Source organism: Glycine soja, chromosome 10, assembly GCF_004193775.1.
Source record: "Glycine soja cultivar W05 chromosome 10, ASM419377v2, whole genome shotgun sequence".
NCBI classification, from domain to species: Eukaryota; Viridiplantae; Streptophyta; class Magnoliopsida; order Fabales; family Fabaceae; genus Glycine; species Glycine soja.
The window spans coordinates 31,996,267-32,019,771 of record NC_041011.1 but is presented as its reverse complement, the minus strand read 5'-3'; the positions used below and the strand labels follow the sequence as shown (position 1 = coordinate 32,019,771).

Below are 23,505 nucleotides of genomic sequence, written 5' to 3'. Positions count from 1 at the left end.
AAAAGAGAAAAGCCAAGGCGCTGCCGAATCGAACCGTGGATCGTTTCCTTCATTATTTCTCTTGTTAGCCTTGTACCCTGTGCAACAGTCGATTATTTTTCTTAAGATTTTGATGTAATCTATGTACCCTTATAGGTCCTTTGAGATATTATGTTTGCATTTATCTTCTCCACTTATCATTGGTAATTTCATTTTATTCGTAAGGCTTAGTTCTAATGAGTCACTAGTGTCATGAAATTGGGTTTTTTTTTACTAAGATTGGAAAGTAATAAACAAAACCAAATGAAAAAAAAAATCAATTCACAACCAAACTTTTTTCGTCAAATATCACTTGAGATCGTTTCAAGGTCCAACGCCTTAACGGTTCTCTTCACTTTTAAAAAAAAAATTAAATTAAAATGTCGTTTCAAGGTCCAACGCCTTAACGAATTTTTGTTTGCATTTAAATGAATCTTAAAAAAAACATAAATATTCTTATTAAAGAACTACGTATGTCTGATTTCCTCATTACACCTGGGGATACGTAGGAGTAAGGGTAACACCCTTGTCGATTCGAAAAAAATAATAATAAAAAAAAGGGAAAATAAATAATTTTGAAGTCACGTTTTGCACACTCGATTAAACGTTGTTGTCCCTTGTGATGGGCGCGTGGGGTGCTAATACCTTCCCAATGCGTAAACAACTCCCGAACCCTTCTTTTCAAAATTCCTAGACCTCTTTCGGTTTTTCTAACGTTTTCCTTAAATAAACGTTGGTGGCGACTCCCACTCGTTTTCTCCTTAGGAGACGAATGTGCTTTCCTATACTTATTTTCGTTCGTCGTCTCGTCGTAAGGTAGGTTGCGACAGTGGTTCAAAACTCTTTAATGTCAGTGATATTAATGTCATTCTTATTTGACTGAAACTCATGTCATTGTTATTACTCCGAAATTAGTAGTTCTGTGATATTAATGTCATCGTTATTGACTGAGTTTGCAACTCATCAATGTAATTGCACAACACAAGTTTGGAGTAGCACTTGAAACTGAATATTGAAAACAAAAGATTATTGTACGAATTGAGTTTGAAACTCATCAATGTAATTCCACAATACACATACCATAAATGTCGATAATTAGTTCCACAAAAAATTCATTACTAATCATACAAACTTGTCCTTACAAATAACTAAACACCAAACCCAAAACATTAAACTTGATCAAAACTTGATCTACTTAATTGCAAATGCAACTGTGGCAACACACAACAAACCCCAAAGGAAGACCACAATGTACCCTAGGACCTTCACCCTTTTTATTTGAATGTTCGTCTTCATTTGTTGCTTTGCTAATTTTTTCTGTAGCTTTTCAACTCCAGTGGAATATCCTCGACAATGAGCCTCTTCTGTTGCTACCATCTTGGTCAATTCTTGTATTTGCTCATCATACACACGAATGCTATCCTTATGAGAGGCAAATTTCTCTTCAGCTGCTATAAGCTTCTACTTCAGCTCCTCCACTTGTGATATACAACGATTAATCTCCAAAGAACTTGTACAACCTTGGTTTAACTGTATGGCAAAATCGTCACCCCAGACCCAAAATTTACACCTCCTATCTTCCTGAAAATTATACAACAGAGGCAAATCACAAACGACAAACAAGAAGTTGAAACAAAAACCAAAAACCAACATAAATATAAAAACAACACAAACAAAATCACACCAGAAACCAAATTTGCAAAGGTAAACTTTTCTTACCTTCCACTCAACACATCGCCAAAATATCTTGTCAGGGTGCTTCTTGGTTCGAGATGTTAGTTGAATCGTGGGATTATTTCACAAACAATGGACAAAATCAAACCCAAATGACGAACAAGAGCCTACCATGGATGTCATTCTCTTCTTTGGACCGTGCGAAGCTCTAAACGAAACCAGGTGCGATAAGAAGAAACACCAAGTGCGAATCTCAAACCATGATACTCATATTCCCTATCACAATTGAAACCAGGTGCAACAAGAAGAAACACTAAACACAACAAACGACATCGTAGACAAGAAAAAACACCAGACCCAATACTATACGTTGTCGTTTTTTAAACCTACAGTGCCTACTTCAAAATAGTGATGTTTTTTAAAGAAAATTCCAACATGTATAAATAGCAAGAACAAACATTACATGTGACATGACACATCAGACTCCTATGTGTCCAGTTAACAGCCACATAGGCAGTTAACGATTACGAACTAACGACAGAGACCTAAGGCAAAAATTTTGGAATATTAGAGATCCAATCCGAAAGAAAAATTTATCAGGGACCAAATGCAAAAAAAAGTGTATTTATTAGGGATCAAAAACATATTTAACCCTTAAAATTAAAACAAAATCTCACCGGATAATTCCCACTTGTCAAATTTGACCAGCCATGAACCCAAACTAACCTCTACAAGAGATACACAATCAACCCATACTCAAAAGTCTATGCCTTTCTTGTCACCAAAAGCCTTTGCTAAGGTATCTATAATTTGACGCATAGGTTGATCAATTTCTGGGGGATGGACATAATTTATTGTAGAATGATAAAGATAAACAAAAACTTGAGAAAATAAGCATCAAACTTTTTCAGGTTATCAAAATCTACATAAAAGGTCCCTCTACTTTCAAATTGTAATACCATCTTCCCTCATTTAAATTTTCATATGATCAGATGGAAAATAATTGGAGATATAAAAGTCTTCACTTCATAGACCACAAATGAACTAGAACTTTATATGTCATGTTACTACTTTCACTCTTAAACTATGACAAAACAATATGTCTGGTCAAAGCCACCAAGGCTTTTCTCACTCAATTTAAATTTATATATGCTTTCTTTCAATACCCTAACAGTCTAAGTATTCCAATTCCAAAAGTCACATTTATTATTAAAGCATGCAAAACATTCAGCTCTAGTCAGAGTTAGCAATGGATTTCCAACCAATTTTGCAAGTGCAATTAGAATCTTAAAATTGAATCAAACTTACAAAGACTGATTTTAAATTTTGTATATACTACTCAGGTTTCTCAACGTCATCACACCCCCATCTCTCACAAAATATGTAGAACATCACTACTTCATGGCTAGGACAAAGAATTTTCCTATTGAACATTGAATCTCTAATCCCTCTTGGAGATGCATTTGGACCTAGAAAGAAGTTACCAATGGCTTTCATAATGCCAGTTGCGCATCTTTCAGTTGCATGAATTATTTGGGGATTTCCTCTTGCATTTCCTGCATACCATTAAAGCAATTCTTCCTGTTCATTGCTGACCTAAAAATTCAAGAGATGAATGATCTTTTTCATAGTAATATCACAATTTGCAGACAAGACAAACAAGTAACAAAATAACTATAAGGTGAAGTTAGTGATTCTTATTATGCTATAAACCAGACCCAATTAACTTCAGGTACAGTGAATAGTTCAACATCATTTCCCGAATCACCACAAACAAGAGTGTTAAGTGGTCCTTGTCCATCAACCTTCAATTTTTCAAGTAAAAAAGCAAGGGCACGTCCTTTTCCGGCAGCTTGGGGTAATATATCCAAAGCAATATCATTACTATATATTATTTTCACATCTAATTGGAAAAGAGAAGAGTAATTTCACAAGTCACAATAATGTAAATATAATGAAATTGTATCATGTCAATAAAATATTAGATCAAGACTGCCTGATCAACTATCTATGTATACTTTTTTGTCTTTGCAGATGAGAAAGGGTGGAGAGTCTTAAACATCAATCCAAAAATAAATAAATTAGGTAAAGCTTTCAAATGAAGTAGACAAATCATTGTCATTATGTATGTTTATGAACTATAATCTCACCCTACAGTTTTTTAAACATTTTGAGAGAGCTTGCATGACATTTGGGGCCTTCCCTTTTTCCAAGTAAAAGCTAATTTTGTGAGGCTGTTGTTTTGTTTTTGACTGTAGTTAGCTCTAGAAATTTCAAATAAAACAAGCTGATAAATAAATACCAGTGCTTCTGATGAATAAGCTAATAGCAAAATTCATTTAAGGTCATTCTCTAAGGTATGATTCAACATATAAAAATGCATATAAGTATCTTAATTTTTATAAATCAATAGATTCTAAGATAAATACATACTTGCATAGTTAGTTTGGGAAACTTAGTTGTTTCCTCCATAACTATTGTGAATAGAATTGATAGGCAAATTATTTGGCATTATTTGTGCAGATTTGTTGGCCCTTTAAACTAGCATATCTTGCATGACTGTATAGCTGTAATTGTGTAATTATATCCTTAATTAGTTAGCCCAACTGTAGGTTACCATTTATAACTTTTTAGAAAACTTCAAGGTTAGAAATCAGATTGTATCTTACTATTTAAATGAGAATTCTCCAAAGGAGAACACAATTTTTACCCCAATTTCTTTGAGTTTGACATGATATCAGTCTAGGTTTCAATCCTAACCTTTTTTTTTCTCACTGTGCTCCCAGTCTCTGAGTTCCTAGTTCTAGTCTCTTGCGTGGTACTATTCACTCCACGGAACTGTTCACACCGTGATAGTGTTCATGTTGTGGAACTATTCACATCGTGGTTACTGTTCAAGTCGATCTTGGTTCTATTATCGATTTCTCCAGTTTCTTGTTTTTTCTTCTCCTGTGATTTTTTCTTAACATCATGTCTACTAAAAATTATGATGTCCTCTTTGTTTGTCTTAATGGAAAGAACTACTCCACCTGGACATTCCAGTTCCAGATCTTTGTCAAAGGCAAGAGCTTTGGGGTTATGTTGACGAAATTGATTTTTCTCCTGACAAAACTATGCACAAGGAGGCACATGCCAAATGGGAGGTTAAAGACACACAGGTCATGACTTAGATCATAGGCTTTGTTGAGCCTAATATCATCCTCAATTTCAGACCCTTCACCATGACAATAAAGATGTGGGACTATCTAAAGAAAATTTATAACCAGAACAACACTGCTCATAGGTTCCAGCTTGAACATGAAATTGCCATTTTTCAACAGGATAGTCTCTCAATTTCTAAATTCTATTCTCCTTTCATGAATCTTTGGGCTGAATATACTAACATTTTCTATAAAGATTTGTCAACTGAAGGACAAACTGTAGTCCAAAATGTTCATGACACCACAAAACGAGATCAATTTCTTATGAAATTGAGATTTGATTTTGAGGGCATCCAGACCAACCTATTGAACAGGGCTACTGTCCCCTCCTTGGATGAATGCATAAATGAACTACTTCGTGAAGAACAACATCTCCTCACTTAGACAAACATGGAACAACAAAAATCTGCCTCCCTTTTGTGGAAGCAAAGCTTCCAAGCTTATTTTGATGATGCCAAAGACTCAAGTCAAAAATCAAGATTCAAGCAAGTTTCAAAAATCAAAGAGCCATTCAATCAAGAATCAAGATTCAAGTGAAGATTCAAGAGAAGACTCAAGATATGAAATAACTTCAAGAAAAGCATCAAGATAAGTATAAAAAGATTTTTTCAAAAGAAAATATTGAATAGCACAATTTTGTTCAAGAGAATTTTTCAAAGAAAAATCTTTTACCAAGAGTTTTACTCTCTGGTAATCGATTACTAGAATGCAGTAATCGATTACCAGTAGCCAACATTCTTTTCAAACTGATTTACAAAGCGGTAATCGATTACCATAATCATGTAATTGATTACCAATGTTTTAAAACGTTAAATTTCAAATTTCAAGAGTCACAACTTGTGATAAAACATTTTCAAATCATTTCAAACTTGTGTAATCAATTACACAATACTTGTAATCGATTACCAGTGTTTCTAAAAGTTTTGATTTTCAAATTTAAACATGAAGAGTCACAGCTGTTGATGTGTGATCGATTACCAATGACTTGTTTTGAAAAATAAATAACCAAAAGTCACAATTCTTAAAGTGACATTTTTTCTGAAGATTTTCAAAAGTCACAACCTTTAAGTGACTAGTTTTCAAAAGAGTCACAACTTTTAAAGTGACTAGTTTTAAAGAAATTGTCAAGAGTCACAAACTTTAACTTGAGTCATCAAATGATTATAAATATGTGACCATGGCATGAATTTCTATAAATGTTTTTTACAGAACTTTCAGATTCATTTCTCAACATCTTTCTAAGAGTTTTTATTCAAAACTTTCTTTATTCAAGAAAAGCTTATTGGCCAAAAACTTGTGTTATTCTTCTTCTTTATCCCTTCTCTCTCTTGTCAAAAGATTCAAAGGACTAATCACATGAGAATTCTTTTGCTTTTTCCTTCTCCCTCTTGACAAAAGATTTCAAAGGACTAACCACCTGAGATATCTTTTGTTTCTTACAAAAGATTTCAAATGACTAACCGCCTAAGATATCTTTTTCCCCTTCCCTTTATACAAAAGATTTCAAAGGACTAACCGCCTGAGATATGTTTTGTATCCCTATCACAGAGAATTCAAGGGACTAACCGCCTAAGAATTCTTTGTCTTAACACATTGGAGGGTACATCCTTTGTGGTACAAGTAGAGGGTACATCTACTTGGGTTGTAATACTGAGAACAAGAGAGGGTACATCTCTTGTGGATCAGTTCAAGTGGAGGATACATCCACTTGGTTGTTCAAAGAGAACAAGGGAGGGTACATCCCTTGTGGATCTTTTCTTGTAAAGGATTTTACAAGGTTATTGGAAATCTCAAGAACCGGTGGTTGCTTGGGGACCGGATGTAGGCACGGGTTGTTGCCAAACCAGTATAAAAACTTGTGTTTGTTTTCTTCTTCCCTACATTCTTTAATTTCCCCTGTGTACTTTTTATTTCCACTTTACTTTTGTCTAAGTTATTGTTTCTATTCTTTACTTTCTCATAACTTAGTAGTAAAGCCTAATTGAATCTAGTAACATTAAGAAGGGTAAATTTTAATTAGTCAAGGCACATTAATAATTAATTCAACCCCCCCTTCTTAATTATTCCGAGGCCACTTGATCCAACACCTTCCTGTGGTATATGTAGTACAAGGTGGAACCTTGAGGACGAGACATGAGTACTGTCCAATGTTTATGCTACAAAGGCCATGGACATTTTGCTTCCCACTATCCTAAAAAGTTATGCAAATACTACAAAAAAGAAGGTCACATCATAAAAGAATATCAAATTATACCACCCCGGAGAAATGCAACAACCTTCACTGCCACTGTTGGCTCTTTTATTATTCCTATTTTTGTGGATCAGAATCCACTTGCTTTTGTGCCAACTTTAACCCCTAAAATGGTTCAGCAAATGATCATTTCAGCATTTTCCACTTTGGGTCTTTTAGGGAAAGCTTCTTTACCCAACTCTCCTTGGTATTTTGACTCTAGTGCATCCAATCATATGAACAACAATGTTGTTACCCTTACCAATGTTACAAATTACTCTCATAATTTGCAAATACACACTACAGATGGAAACAATTTACCTATCACAGCTATTGGTGGTATTTCGTTTTCTCTTACCAATGTTTATGTTTTCCCTGATCTCACCAATAACCTTATTTCAGTTGGTCAATTAGTTGACAATTATTGTAGAGTTGAATTTCAAAATCTGGTTATCTTATGCAGGATCAACACTCAGGGAAGATGATCACCAAAGGGCCTAAAGTTGGGCGTCTTTTTCCTCTTTATTCATTGTTGTCACCATATTCTTTTCTGCCTTTTATATCTTGTAATTCCACAACTGTTAATTTCCAATTATGGCATAAGCATCTTGGTCACCCAAATTCCAATGTACTTCATGACTTGATGAAATCCAGAGCTCTTGGCAATAAACATTCCCCATCTTTTAGTGTTGTTCAATTTTATTACAATTCTTGTAAACTTGGTAAAAGTAAAATTCTACCATTTTCAGTTCATTAATCAAATGTAAATAAGCTTTTTGACATAATTCACAGTGATTTATGGGGAATTGCACCAATAATATCTCATGCACATTACAAGTATTTTATCACTTTTATTGATGACTATAGTCATTTCACATGGGTCTATTTTTTGTGCTCTAAAGCTGAAGCATTCTCAGCATTCAAATTCTCTCATGCTTATGTTCAAACTCAGTTTCCATCAAAAATTAAAACTGCATTTTGACAATTGGGGGATGGGGAATACACATCTCATTTGATTCAAGAGTTCTTGCAAGAAAATGGTATATCATCTCAAAGGTTGTGTCCTTCCACACCCCAACAAAATGAGGTAGTTGAAAGAAAAAGCCGCCATCTTCTTGATGTTGTTTGTACCTTAATGTTGGGCTCCTTTGTGCATTCCCATTTTTGTTGCGAATTTCTCTCAACTGTTGTCCACCTTATTGATTGGCTGCCTTCTCAAGCATTAAACAATGATTCCCCTTTCTTAAGGATATCTGGTAAGCCAACCAATTATTCCACTCTTCGCATCTTTGGTTGTGTTTGTTATGTTCATCTTCAGCCACCAGAACACACCAAACTCACAGCTCAATCTGTTAAATGTGCTTTTCTTGGTTACTCAGTCCATCAAAAAGGTTTTATATGCTATGATACTCATTTACATAGGATTCGGGTTTCTAGAAATGTCATCTTTTAAGAAGATACATATTTTTTGCTACTAACAAGGACACTGACTCTTCTACATCCAAATCTATTTAGCCATTATTTCCTAACAATTTTGCAGAAGAACAAGCTTGTCCTCCTTTCATGGTCTACTAAAGATGTTCGACTGTTCCACCAATTCATCCTTCAATCTCTCCAAGTCCCCCTCCCGATCATTCTTTGGCTACTAATCCAGCGCTTCAACTAGAATCGACCCCATTATGATGCAATACTTGCATTTGTAAACTACCAGAAAATTATGGTCTTTTCGAACCTTTATCTTTGACAACAACTTTAGCATTTGTTCCTATTCCTTCTTTATATAAATAGGAAATGGAGCATAAATATTGGTAGGATGCTATAGAAACTGAACTTCTTGCACTAGAGGAAAATCAGACATGGGACATTGTTCCATGTCCTCCATCGGTTAAACCTCTTGGTAGTAAATTTGTATCCACTATAAAGCTACATTCAGATGGATCAATAGATCGATACAAGGCTAGATTGGTTGTTCTTGGAAATAAGCAAGAATTTGGCCAAGACTATGAAGAGACCTTTGCACTGGTGGCCAAGATGACTACTGTGAGGACTATTATTGCCATTGCTACATCTGAATCTTGACAAATTCACCAGCTAGATGTCAAAAATGGCTTCTTTCATGGTGACCTCAAAGAAGAAGTTTACATCAAACTTCCTACTGGTATGCCCTCACCATTACTATTACTGTTTGCAAGATAAAACGTTCTTTGTATGGATTAAAATAGGTACCGAGAGTGTGGTTTGAAAAGTTTAGAACAACACTACTTGGCTTTTCCTTCATCCAAAGTAGCTATGATCTGTCTTTCTTTCTACAAAGGACCTCAAAAAGAATTGTGATCCTCCTTGTTTATGTGGATGACATTATCGTCACTGACTTAGATCAAGAGGCTATCACTACAATCAAAGAGTTGTTGCATACAACTTTCAACATGAAAGATCTTGGATAACTCACTTATTTCTTGGGATTAAAAGTACAATTCCAATAAAAGGCCATCTTTGTCACTAAACACAAATATACTTAGGATCTAATTTAACTAGTTGGTCTCACCACTGCAACTACGATTGACACTCCCGTGGAAGTTAATGCCAAGTTAGGACGGGATGAAGGTAAACTCCTACAAGACCCAACTTTATATAGAAAGTTGGTTAGAAGTCTCATCTACCTAACCATCACAAGATATGCTATCCCTTTTTCTGTCCACAAAGTCAACTGTAGATGCAATTGCCTTTGGTGTTTTGATGATGATCATAATGATATGATGCAATTGATGCAAATGGGCTTTTCAAGATTAAATTCAAGACAATACTTCAAGATTACAAGTCACAACATCAAGATGATCACTAGTATATTAGGAAGGAAATTCCTAATTGAATTAGCAAAGGTTTGGCCAAGTAATTTAAATTAAAAAGTATTTTTCAAAGAATTTACTCTCTGGTAATCGATTACCAGAGGATGTAATCGGTTACCAGTGGCCAAATATGTTTTATAACAGCTACTAAAATTTGAATTCGAAATTTTAGACTGTGTAATCGATTACACAATTTTGGTAATCGATTACCAGCAGTTAATAAACGTTTTAATTAAAATTTTAAAAGTTGTAATTGATTACACAATTCCTGTAATCGATTACCAGAAAGGATTTTCAGAAAAATATTTCTAAGAGTCACAACTTTTCAAAGGCTTTATTCATGACTACCAATGGTCTATATATATGTGACTTATAACACGAATTTACTCAGAGTTTTTCAGAACAACAAGTGTTTATCCTCTCAAAGAGCAAAATCATTTTATCCTCTTAAGAATTCCTTGGCCAATTCAATTGCAATTCATTAAGGAATTATTTGAGTACTCAATCTGTAAAATCTATCTCTTTCTAGAGAGATTCATCCTTTTTCTTCTCCTCATTCTCTAAGGGATTAAGAGACCGTGGGTCTCTTGTTGTAAAGGAATTCTAAACACAAAGGAAGGATTGTCCTTGTGTGTTTAGAACTTGTAAAAGGAATTTACAAGATAGTGGAACTCTTAAGCGGATTGCTTGGGGACTGGACGTAGGCACAAGGGTGTGGCCGAACCAGTATAAATCTGAGTTTGCACTTTCTCTTCCCTTAATCTCCTTTGTTTATTATTGCTTTATATTCATATTCAAATTGTTTTATTTGAATCAATATTTAAGAAGTTCATTATTAAGGGAATTTATAACTTGAATAAAAAGTGAAATAGATTTTTAATTGGGGAAGTAGTTTGGAATATCTTAATTCAACCCCCCTTCTTAAGATATCTGAGGCCACTTGTCTAACAAGTGGTATCAGAGCTTCATTCTTGTATAAAGTTTAGAAGCTTCAAGAAAAAGATGGCCTCAGCAAATTCCTTATTTCCAGAAGGGAATTCTATCAATAGACCTCCAATCTTTAATGGAGAGGGTTACCACTACTGGAAAACCCGAATGCAAATTTTTATTGAGGCAATAGATCTAAATATCTGGGAAGCCATAGAAATAGGGCCTTATATACCCACCACAGTAGAAAGAATTACAATAGATGGTAGTTCATCAAGTGAAAGCATAACTATAGAAAAACCTTGAGACAGATGGTCTGAAGAGGATAGAAAACGAGTACAATACAACTTAAAAGCCAAAAACATAATAACATCTGCCCTGGGAATGGATGAATATTTTAGGGTTTCAAATTGTAAGAGTGCTAAGGAAATGTGGGACACTCTTCGATTAACACATGAAGGAACTACAGATGTTATAAGATCTAGGATAAATGCACTAACTCATGAGTATGAATTATTTAGAATGAATGCAAATGAAAATATTCAAAGCATGCAAAAGAGATTTACACATATAGTAAATCATCTAGCAGCCTTAGGTAAAGAATTTCAAAATGAGGATTTCATAAACAAGGTGTTAAGATGTTTAAGTAGAGAATGGCAACCCAAAGTAACGGCCATTACTGAATCAAGAGATTTGTCTAACATGTCCCTTGCTACTTTATTTGGAAAGTTGCATGAACACGAGATGGAACTATTGAGATTACACCAACATGAAGAAAATGAAGAGATAAATCTCTGCCTTATGGCTAAAAGTTATGAAAGCGATGAAGAGGTAACGTCTTCAAATAACTTATCTATTTCTTTTGATGAATTGCAAGAAGCATTTGCTGATCTGCATAAAGAGTCAATTAAACTTGCAAAATTAGTTTCATCTTCAAAGAAAACAATTTCAAATTTAGAAAATGAAATTTCAAAGTTAAACAAAGAATTAGATCTTCTTAGAAATGAAGTCTCAATTTCTAAAATAAATAAAAAAATTAATACCTCCACTATTTCTGACAAGAAAATATCAGATTCTTGTAGTTGCTGTGATAAATATGTAAAAGAAATTAAAGAGTTGAAAAATTCACTTGCAAAATTTTCTTATAGTAAAAATAATTTAGATGTTTTATTAAGTAAACAAAGATATGTGTCCAATAAAAATGGACTAGGGTATAAATATGAAAAACAACAAAAGTTTCATAAAAACTTTTCCACTTCCACACAAAAATGTAATTCTAATTCTATCACTTGTTTTTACTGTGGAAGAAGAGGACATGGCATATCAACTTGCTACTTCAAGAAAAATTACAGTAACATTAAAATGATATGGGTCCCAAAAGGATCCTCAGTTTATACTAACATGCAAGGACCCAATAAAATTTGGGTACCTAAGTCAAAAACTTGATTATGCATGTATCTTTGAGAAAGAAGTGGTACATAGATAGCGGATGCTCAAAACATATGACTGGAGATGCATCAAATTTTACACATATCTCTCCAAAGAAAAGTGGGCATGTAACATATGGTGACAACAACAAAGGTAGAATCCTTGGAGTGGGTAAAATAGGTACAAATTCTTCAAACTCCATTGAAAATGTTCTACTTGTTGAAGGACTTAAGCACAACCTGCTTAGCATTAGTCAATTATGCGACAAAGGCTATCTAGTATCATTTGATTCTCAGAAATGTCTTATAGAACATAAGCATGACATTAATATAAAGCATGTAGGACATAGAGTCAATAATGTTTACATGATAGACTTAAGCATAAAACAAGAAAACAATCATTGCTTTCTTAGTAAAGATGATGATCCATGGTTATGGCATAAAAGAATTGCTCACATAAACATGGATCACTTAAATAAATTAATTTCAAAAGATTTAGTAGTTGGTTTGCCTAAATTGAAATTTGAAAAAGATAAACTATGCAATGCATGTCAAAAGGGCAAACAAACAAGAGTCTCATTCAAACCTAAAAATGTTGTTTCAACCACTCAACCCTTACAATTATTGCATATGGATTTATTTGGTCCATCTAGAACCATGAGTTTTGGAGGAAATTACTATGCTCTAGTTATAGTTGATGATTTCTCTAGATATACTTGGACATTATTTATTACACATAAAAGTGATTCATTCCAAGCATTTAGAAAACTTGCTAAAGTCATACAAAACAAGAAAAATCTTAAGATTGCATCCATTAGAAGTGATCATGGGGGTGAATTTGAAAATAAAGATTTTGAATTATTCTGTGATGAACATGGTATTGAACACAATTTTTCTGCTCCTAGAACCCCTCAACAAAATGGAGTTGTTGAGAGGAAAAATAGTTCATTGGAAGAAATTGCAAGAACTTTATTAAATGATACTTCTCTTCCAAAGTATTTTTGGGCTGAAGCTGTCAATACTGCATGTTACGTCATGAATAGGGCCTTAATAAGACCCATTTTAAAGAAAACCCCATATGAGTTATATAATGGTAGAAAACCTAATATTTCTCATCTACATGTTTTTGGTTGCAAATGCTTTGTGCTTAATAATGGTAAAAATAATCTAGGAAAATTCGATGCAAAATCTGATGAAGGTATTTTTCTTGGATATTCATTACAAAGCAAAGCATATAGGATATATAATAAAAGAACTATGAATATCGAGGAATCCATTCATGTTACCTTTGATGAATCTAATGTTATCTTGTCAAGAAAAAATATGCTAGATGATATTGCAGATTCTTTAGAACATATGAATATTCATGAACAAGATTCCAAAGGAAATGATAAAGGAAACAATGAAGATCCTCCAGAAGAAGTCAAATCCAATGATGAACTTCCAAGAGAATGGAAAGCTTCAAGAGATCATCCCCTGGACAACATTATTGGTGATATCTCTAAAGGGGTAACAACTAGACATTCTCTTAAAGATTTATGCTATAATATGGCTTTTGTATCTATGATTGAACCTAAAAATATAAAAGAAGCCATAGTAGATGATAACTGGATCATTGCCATGCAAGAAGAACTGAACCAATTTGAAAGAAACAATGTGTGGAAATTAGTAGAAAAACCTGAAAATTATCCTGTCATAGGGACAAAATGGGTTTTTAGAAATAAATTAGATGAACATGGTATAATTATTAGAAATAAAGCCAGGTTAGTAGCAAAAGGGTATAATCAAGAAGAAGGAAGAGATTATGAAGAAACATATGCTCCTGTTGCAAGATTAGAAGCCATTAGAATGCTTTTGGCATATGCATCCATAATGGATTTTAAACTTTATCAAATGGATGTCAAGAGTGCCTTTCTAAATGGTTTAATTCAAGAAGAGGTATATGTTGAACAACCCCCTGGTTTTGAAATTCCTGATAAACCAAACCATGTTTATAAATTACAAAAGGCTCTTTATGGTTTGAAACAAGCCCCTAGGGCGTGGTATGAACGATTAAGCAATTTTCTTCTAGAAAAAGAATTCTCTAGAGGTAAAGTGGATACCACATTGTTCATAAAGAGAAAGCATAATGATATTTTGTTGGTTCAAATATATGTTGATGATATAATTTTTGGATCCACTAATGATTCATTATGCAAGGAGTTTTCCCTTGATATGCAAAGTGAATTTGAAATGTCAATGATGGGAGAACTAAAGTACTTTCTGGGATTACAAATCAAGCAAACTCAAGAAGGTATATTCATCAATCAATCCAAGTATTGCAAGGAATTGATCAAAAGATTTGGGATGGATAGTGCAAAACACATGTCCACACCTATGAGCACTAGTTGTTACTTAGATAAAGATGAATCTGGTCAGTCTATAGACATAAAACAATATCAAGGTATGATCGGATCTCTTCTTTATTTACCTGCTAATAGACCTGATATTATGTTTAGTGTATGCATGTGTGCTAGGTTTCAATCCAACCCCAAACAATCACATTTAAGTGCAGTAAAGAGAATCATGAGATATCTATTAGGAACAATCAATTTAGGATTATGGTATCCTAAGAATTCAACATATAACTTAATAGGATATTCTGATTCTGATTTTGCCGGATCTAAAACTGATAGAAAAAGTACAAGTGGAACTTGTCAATTCATTGGATCAGCACTTGTCTCATGGCATAGTAAGAAACAAAACAGTGTTGCTTTATCTACTGCTGAAGCGGAGTATATCTCTGCCGGTAGTTGTTGTGCACAGATTTTATGGATGAAGCAACAATTATCTGACTATGGCATCATTCTTGATCGCATACCTATTAAGTGTGATAATACTAGTGCCATAAATCTATCCAAAAACCCAGTTCAACACTCTAGAACTAAACATATAGAGATTAGACACCACTTTCTTAGAGATCATGTCCTAAAGGGAGATTGTGTATTAGAGTTTGTTGATACTAAGAATCAACTTGCTGATATTTTCACAAAACCTCTCCCCAAGGAAGTGTTCTTCTCTATTAGAAGAGAATTAGGCCTCTTAGATGTAAGAGATTTAGAAAAATAGGGATTGATTGATTGATTGATTTACTCTTATTTATTGTTTGTAGATTATTTTGTTTGATCTTGTTTGAATTCTTGTTATTATGATAGAATTTATGATTTCTTGTGTATATAATAATTGAATGATTGAATTAAGTGCATTAGTAGTGATAATTAATCATATTGGATGTGTTTTAGCATAAACATAGATATTCTCTTAAGAAACTAGCCTAGGATAGGCTCTGGTAATCGATTACCATCCAGTGTAATCGATTACACATGAACAGGCAGCCTGTAATCGATTACAACATCCTGTAATCGATTACCAGTAGGCCTATTGGTCCTGTAATCGATTACCAATACCTGTAATCGATTACAATACGTCATCTTCTATAAATACTCACGAAATCAGAGCTGCTGCGCAGCCAAAGCCTCCTCCACGTTTCCTCCATACCTAAAACTTCAAATCTTCGAATCTCACTCAATTCTTCACCAAATCACGTCCCGTAAAGCCCAATCTTCCTCTTTTTCACTCCTCTTTCACTTCCACCGATCAAAATCCACAAAAACTTCATCAAATGGCAGAGCCATCAAAGAAGAGAAAGGGATCATCCTCCACCGCTGCTGCTGCTGCCCATCGTCGCCACGGCCCATCCGGAGCACCCACATCGCCTATTCATCCTTCTTTGCCATCTCCAAGATCATCAACATTGTTTTCATCCGATGATCAGCGTCTACGGTACCTTTCTCAGTTTTCTTCTAGAATAATCTTAGACCCTAAGTACCTAGACGTAGAATTCTTTAATGATGAAACTTTTGATTGCTATCAAGTGTTTCAAAATTCTGGTCTTGTTGATTTCATGTCATTAAAATTGCCATATTATCCTGAACTTGTAAAGGTCTTCTACTGCAATTTAAAAATTCAGGATGGCATTATTATTTCTGAGGTGCATGGTATTTCTATGGTCATTGATCAATCACTGTTCTTTTCTTTGACTCATTTACCCAGTCAAGGTGCACCTTTTGAGGGCACCATTGTTGATGACTGGAAATTTGATTATTCGAGTCATGATGCTTGTCGCATGGTCTGCAATGATCAAGCTGAAATGACCGGTAGATTGCTGGTCGGGTCATTAACATTTGATAATCGCATCATGCACTATATAATTGTTAGGATTTTGCTTCCTCGGTCTTCAAATTTAGCACAAGCCTCTGAGGAGGATTTGATTCTTATGTGGGCTTTTCTTACCGGTTGTCAGATCGACTGGGCCCATTTGGTTCGGTACCGAATGCATAAGGCATTACGAGCCAATGCACCTCTCCCTTATCCACATTTGATTACTCTGTTTTTGCGTCATTTTCAAATTTCGCTTGATGATGAACCCTTTGTTCAACTCAAGCGTTCCTTTGCAATTGGTGCTGGTGCAGTGACCTCCTTTGGGTACCGTAAAGATCAGAATGGTCAATGGCTGAAGAAGGATGCACTTCCTCCTCAAGATGAACGTACTCCTTCACCTCCTCCTCCGCACGAAGATTCCGCACTCATGAATGAAGTCCTTTCCGAATTACGAGGTCTTCGTTCTTATGTTGGTGACCGCTTCGACTCGTTAGATACACGCTTTGCCGGTATGGACATTCGCCTCACACAGCTTGAAGAGGATGTCAGATACATTTGTCAGAGTTTCGATCTTCCACCACCACCTCCGTCTTCTTAGACTTTAGTTTCTGATTATATGTCTTTTATAAGCTGTGTATTTTGGCTATTTAGTTTCTTAGAATTTAAATTATTATGTTAAGTACTTTATTTATTTATCTTGTGGTATTTGGATTTCAGCCTTTTCTGCTTTGACATTATGTGGTTGTTGACGTTTTACATTATTTGGATTATGGTTTGGTTATTTCTTGTTTGTGAGTTTGGATGGTTATGCCTTATACTCCATTGTTATATCTCTCTACTCCATTATTATATCTGTGTTGATTCCCGAGTTCTTTGGCTTTTTGATGTTGCCAAAGGGGGAGAAAAGGTTGTAGAAAAAGCTTAACAACCTTAGAAATCACGTGATCATAAATTCCGAAATATAGGGGGAGTAAACGCACATTTTATCTATATACAATTGTTTGTTGCTTGCTTGAATCTTGATTTCAGGTATTGTATTGTCATCATAAAAAAGGGGGAGATTGTAGATGCAATTGCCTTTGGTGTTTTGATGATTATCATAATGATATGATGCAATTGATGCAAATGGGCTTTTCAAGATTAAATTCAAGACAATACTTCAAGATTACAAGTCACAACATCAAGATGATCACTAGTATATTAGGAAGGGAATTCCTAATTGAATTAGCAAAGGTTTGGCCAAGTAATTTAAATTAAAAAGTGTTTTTCAAAGAATTTACTCTCTGGTAATCGATTACCAGAGGATGTAATCGATTACCAGTGGCCAAATATGTTTTATAACAGCTACTAAAATTTGAATTCGAAATTTTAGACTGTGTAATCGATTACACAATTTTGGTAATCGATTACCAGCAGTTAATAAACGTTTTAATTCAAATTTTAAAAGCTGTAATCGATTACACAATTCCTGTAATCGATTACCAGAAAGGATTTTCAGAAAAATATTTCTAAGAGTCACAACTTTTCAAAGGCTTTATTCATGACTACCAATGGTCTATATATATGTGACTTATAACACGAATTTGCTCAGAGTTTTTCAGAACAACAAGTGTTTATCCTCTCAAAGAGCAAAATCATTTTATCCTCTTAAGAATTCCTTGGCCAATTCAATTGCAATTCATTAAGGAATTATTTGAGTGCTCAATCTGTAAAATCTATCTCTTTCTAGAGAGATTCATTCTTCTTCTTCTCCTCATTCTCTAAGGGATTAAGAGACCGTGGGTCTCTTATTGTAAAGGAATTCTAAACACAAAGGAAGGATTTTCCTTGTGTGTTTAGAACTTGTAAAAGGAATTTACAAGATAGTGGAACTCTCAAGCGGGTTGCTTGGGGACTGGACGTAGGCACAAGGGTGTGGCCGAACCAGTATAAATCTGAGTTTGCACTTTCTCTTCCCTTAATCTCCTTTGTTTATTATTGCTTTATATTCATATTCAAATTGTTTTATTTGAATCAATATTTAAGAAGTTCATTATTAAGGGAATTTATAACTTGAATAAAAAGTGAAATAGATTTTTAATTGGGGAAGTAGTTTGGAATATCTTAATTCAACTCCCCCTTCTTAAGATATCTGAGGCCACTTGTCTAACATCGACAAATTCATGCAAAACCCTAGACACTTGCATCTTATAACAGTACAACAAATCATTAAATATTTTTTGGCCACTCCCAGTCGTGGTCTCTTCTTTCCTACATGTGCAATAATACAACTTTAAGCATACAACGATGTTGATTGGGCTGGATGTCCCGACACAAGGAAGTCTACTACAGGCTGTTGTATATTTTTAGGAGATGCCTCTATCTCTTGGAAATGTAAGAAACGTGAATCGGTCTCTAAATCCTCCACTGAAGCGTAATATCGGTCCATGTTTGCAACATGCATTGAGATTATTTGGTTATAGGGCCTTCTTTCAAAACTTGGTTATTTACAAGCATTACCAACTTCGTTGCATACTGATAATTCAAGTGCCACACAGATTGCAGCAAATCCTATATACCATGAAAGATCAAAGCACATAAAGGTCGATTGCCATCCAATCAGGGAAGCCAATGATCGAAGAATTATCACTCTGCCTCATGTCTCAACATCTGTTCAACTAGTCAATGTCCTTACCAAATCTTTGACACATCAACGACATAATTTCCTAGTCATCAAATTGGTGCCTTTAGATTCACCAGTATCAATTTGAGGGGGGATGTCAATAGAATTGATAGGCACATTATTTGGCATTATTTGTGCAGATTTGTTGGCCCTTTAAACCAGCATATCTTGCATGATTGTATAACTATAATTGTGTAATTATATCCTTATTAGTTAGCCCAGTTGTAGGTTACCATTTATAGCTTTTTAGCAAACTTCAATGCTAGAAATCAAATTGTGTCATACTATCTAAATGAGAATTCTCCAAAGGAGAACGCATAGTTTTTACCCCAATTTCTCTGAGTTTGACAACTATATCTCTATTCCACTTTTTATCTAGATGTTGTTTCCAACCATCTCCAGTAGGCGATCTCCCACTGGAGAAAACTAGCAGAGAATTATGACAATAAGAAGTTTCCCATAGCGCATTGAACCTGAGAAGAGCAAGATTTTCTGGATTATCATGGTCCACCTGCAATGAGATTACACACACTTCACCATATTTCACCTAAGCATTATTCCAAAAACATATTATCAAAATTATGATGTCTACCATTGTGAAATCAAGATCTGATACTATCATTAGGTTAGTAGAACCATTGAGTCGGTCCATAAGTTTTTCTTTTCTTTTCTACCACTGGAAATCCCCAAAAAGTAACCTTGTAAGAATCTTCATGAGTATGCACATGCAAATTCTCCACTAGATTAGGTTCAACATATTGTAGTTCAGGCTTCAGAGTCTAAGCCTTTTTGTTTGAGAATCCAAGTATAAGAACAAAGACTCACAAAAAACTGTCAAAAAACAATACAGTAACATTGCCCAGATCGTTGCACAAAACACAGGCTTCATCACACCCTTAATTCTTTCACTTTTAATCTAGGTCAAGTACAAGTGTTCTATAACTAGTATAAGTGAAGTTCAATAACATTAATCCTATTTACTACGGAATACCCTAATACTTTAACACATAAACAACAAAACTAATCTGAGTAGGGTATCAAGGCGAAAATATAAATTTTACAACAGCTCCATCAATTGGGATTGAAACCAGTAACAAAACAAAAGAATCATAAACTCAAGTTTCAACCCTAAAATAGAATATCCCTAGGAGCTCATCTTCCAACTTGTCATTAATTGACCATATACCCAATGTGGAATTGAAAATGCAGAAACTCAACCCCTCCAAAAAGAACAGGGATCTTAAGTCAAGCATCAATAAAACTAAAAATCATCCGAAGAAAAAATGAAATACTATAAATATACAAGAAGAAGAGCAAGAAGCTACATGCTTTAAACAATTTAAAACATTCGCACAAATAGATTTATGCATACACTGAATCTGCAATAAAGTTCCAGTGTGGGCAATCAAAGGTGATCTGTGAAAATTTACAAAGGATACATTATTCAAACTTGAAAGGATACCGAATTGAAGATATGATATGACAACAATTTTAAACAAAAATCAATTACCATAATAGCATGTTCCAAACTGCTCAATCTAAATTTTTAACAATCTAACCTATACAAATCCTTAACTAGTAACTCTCGATCTAAATTGTTAAAGTGTCAATAGAAATTGCTACCAAACAGATGCACATATGAAATTAACATAGTTTGCATATTATACACTTGAATTTTTTTTTTTAGATACTCATTTTTTTTTTCAAAAAAATGAAATGAGAGAAAGCCACACCAGAATTAACCGTCTCATTCGCGATACTTCATTTTTATCTTTTCCTTTTTCTTTTTCTTTTTTTTTTACTATGTCTAATTTCGTATTTGAATATCGAAGAAAGTGAAAGAATAAGGGTAAGGGAAAATGGAGCTAATCTCTGACGCGAATAAGAGGAAGCTTAAGGAGATATTCGTAATTGCCTAAATCTATGATAATTGAGACAGAGTAAGTAAACTCCAGATTTCATTCCCCGTACATACACATCCCTCGTTCTTTTATTCCATTTTAAGAGGACTATATAAATTATAAGAGTTTATAATATATCACTAAAATATACTTATGATTTTTCATTTTTTTTTCAAATAAAATTCATTTTTTTAAAATTTCGTTTTGGTCTTTTTAGTTTTAAATTTGGATTAATTTTTTCCTTCTATTAGCTTGAAACTAACATAACTTACATTTTAAAATAATTAATTTCAATGTAATTAATTTTTTTAATTATCTTAAGACCTACTTATCAATTTGACTCCAAGTTATTTTAAAAGATTCAATTTGGTCTCCAAATTTTTAAAAGATGTAACTTTGTCCTCAAGTTTTTTTAAAAATATATCAATTTAGTTATTTCCGTTCAATTAAGTTGACTTGTTAGAATTATAAATAATAACTATTTTTATCTACAAATAATGATAATTTTTTACTGTTACTATGTTTATTATTATTTAAAATACTAAAAATAAACATCAACTCCGTCATCTCCCCGCAATGCTTTTTTTTTTTTATCTCCCAATCCCTCTGTGGCGAAAAATCAGGCAATATACTCACATTGTTGTTGTTTTGAGTGATCTTATTTATAGATGTTTAAACATGAATTTTTGTATTATTTTCTCTTAATTATTGTCATCACTTTTCATATACAACCAAATATTTTGTTTTTTCTTCTTCCTTTATGACCATATATTCTCCTAAACTATCATCGAAAATATTCCAAAGAGAAAAGAATAAAATAAATTTAAGGCAATATATTGATAATTCTTTGTGAAAATAAAATTGAAATTTTAATCCAAAACCTCCTATTAATTTATCCACATTGGTGGATTTTTTTTTTTAGCTAAACAAGAAAGAAAAAACCAAAAACTACAACGCATTAAGGCCGCACCACTAGCATTATCCGCAATTGCAATAGCGAGAACATGGGAAGGTTCTTTGAAAACAGATAGGGAATAACTTCCTTGATGACAGAGGTTAGTTGCCCAACCCAAAATAGCTGTCAAACTAACTTCTAAATGAATCATTAACTAACTCCTAACTAACTAACTAACTAACTGAATTACAACATACATCAACATCCCTCCTTAATTCAAATTTGTCAAAGATGTCACTCCTAACTTGTCTCTCAATTCCTTGAACTTGATAGACTTCAATGGCTTAGTTAGTATGTCTGCAACTTGATCTTCAGACCTACAAAACTCCAATTCAAGCTTCTCCTTACTCACTTGATCATGCAGAAAATGAAACTTGGTTTTAATATGTTTACTCTTGCCATGTGCCACAGGATGCTTAGCTAAATCAATTGCTGATTTGTTATCAATCAACAGCCTCATAGGACTGCAATCTCTCAAGTTCAGTTCTTCCATTAAGGCTTTCAGCCATAGAGCTTGGCAGGCCGCCATAGCAGCAATATTATATTCTGCTTCACATGTTGACAAAGCAACTACACTCTGCTTCTTTAAGCACCAAGTGATTGGTGGTGTTCCAAATTTGAAAACATACCCAGTAGTGCTTTTCATATCATCTTTATCACCACACCAATCTAAATCACTATAACTAAACACTTCTCCTTCTATATTCTTCTGACTGTAAGGATATAAAATGCCAAGATTCAATCTTCCTTTCACATACCTCAGAATTCTCTTTGCTGCCAAGAAGTGAGGTGTCTCTGGTTTCTCCATAAACCTGCTTATCAACCTAACACAATAGGCAATGTCAAGTCTAGTGTTACATAGGTACCTCAATGAGCCTACAATTTACTAGTACAAGGTAGGATCAACTTCTTTCTCATCCCCATCTATTTGCAGCTTGATTCCAGTTTCAGTTGGTGTGATCACAGAATTGCACTCCATCATATTGAACCTCTTCATAATATCTTCTGCATACTTCTTTTGATGCATGAAAATCCCTTTACTAATAGAAACAAATTCAATACCCAGGAAGTATGATAGTTCACCAAGACCAGACATCTCAAATTCTTCCATTATTCTTCTTTTGAACACTCTCATATCTTCTTTACTACTGCCAGTCACTAGCAAATCATCTACATAAAGACATATTATCAAAAACTCACCAGAATCTGTGTTTCTAACATAAACTCCATGCTCAGTAGTGCACTTGGTGAAATTCTGTTGGACTAGGAAGCTATCAATTCTCATATTCCAGGCTCTAGGAGCCTGCTTAAGGCCATATAGTGTCTTATTCAACTTGTAAACTTTATCCTCTTGACCTGCCACTACATAACCAGGTGGTTGAGTTATGCAGACTTCTTCTTCAAGTGGCCCATTCAAAAATGCTGACTTCACATCAAGTTGATAAAGAGACCAGTTTTTGTTGCT

General features: G+C 34.1%; 1 pseudogene; it reads right to left on the bottom strand.

The window, feature by feature from the left end:
- Nucleotides 1-19,836, bottom strand: part of LOC114369842 — an 83,811-nt pseudogene extending 63,975 nt beyond the window's left edge.
- Between the last annotated feature and the right edge of the window lie 3,669 nt (nt 19,837-23,505).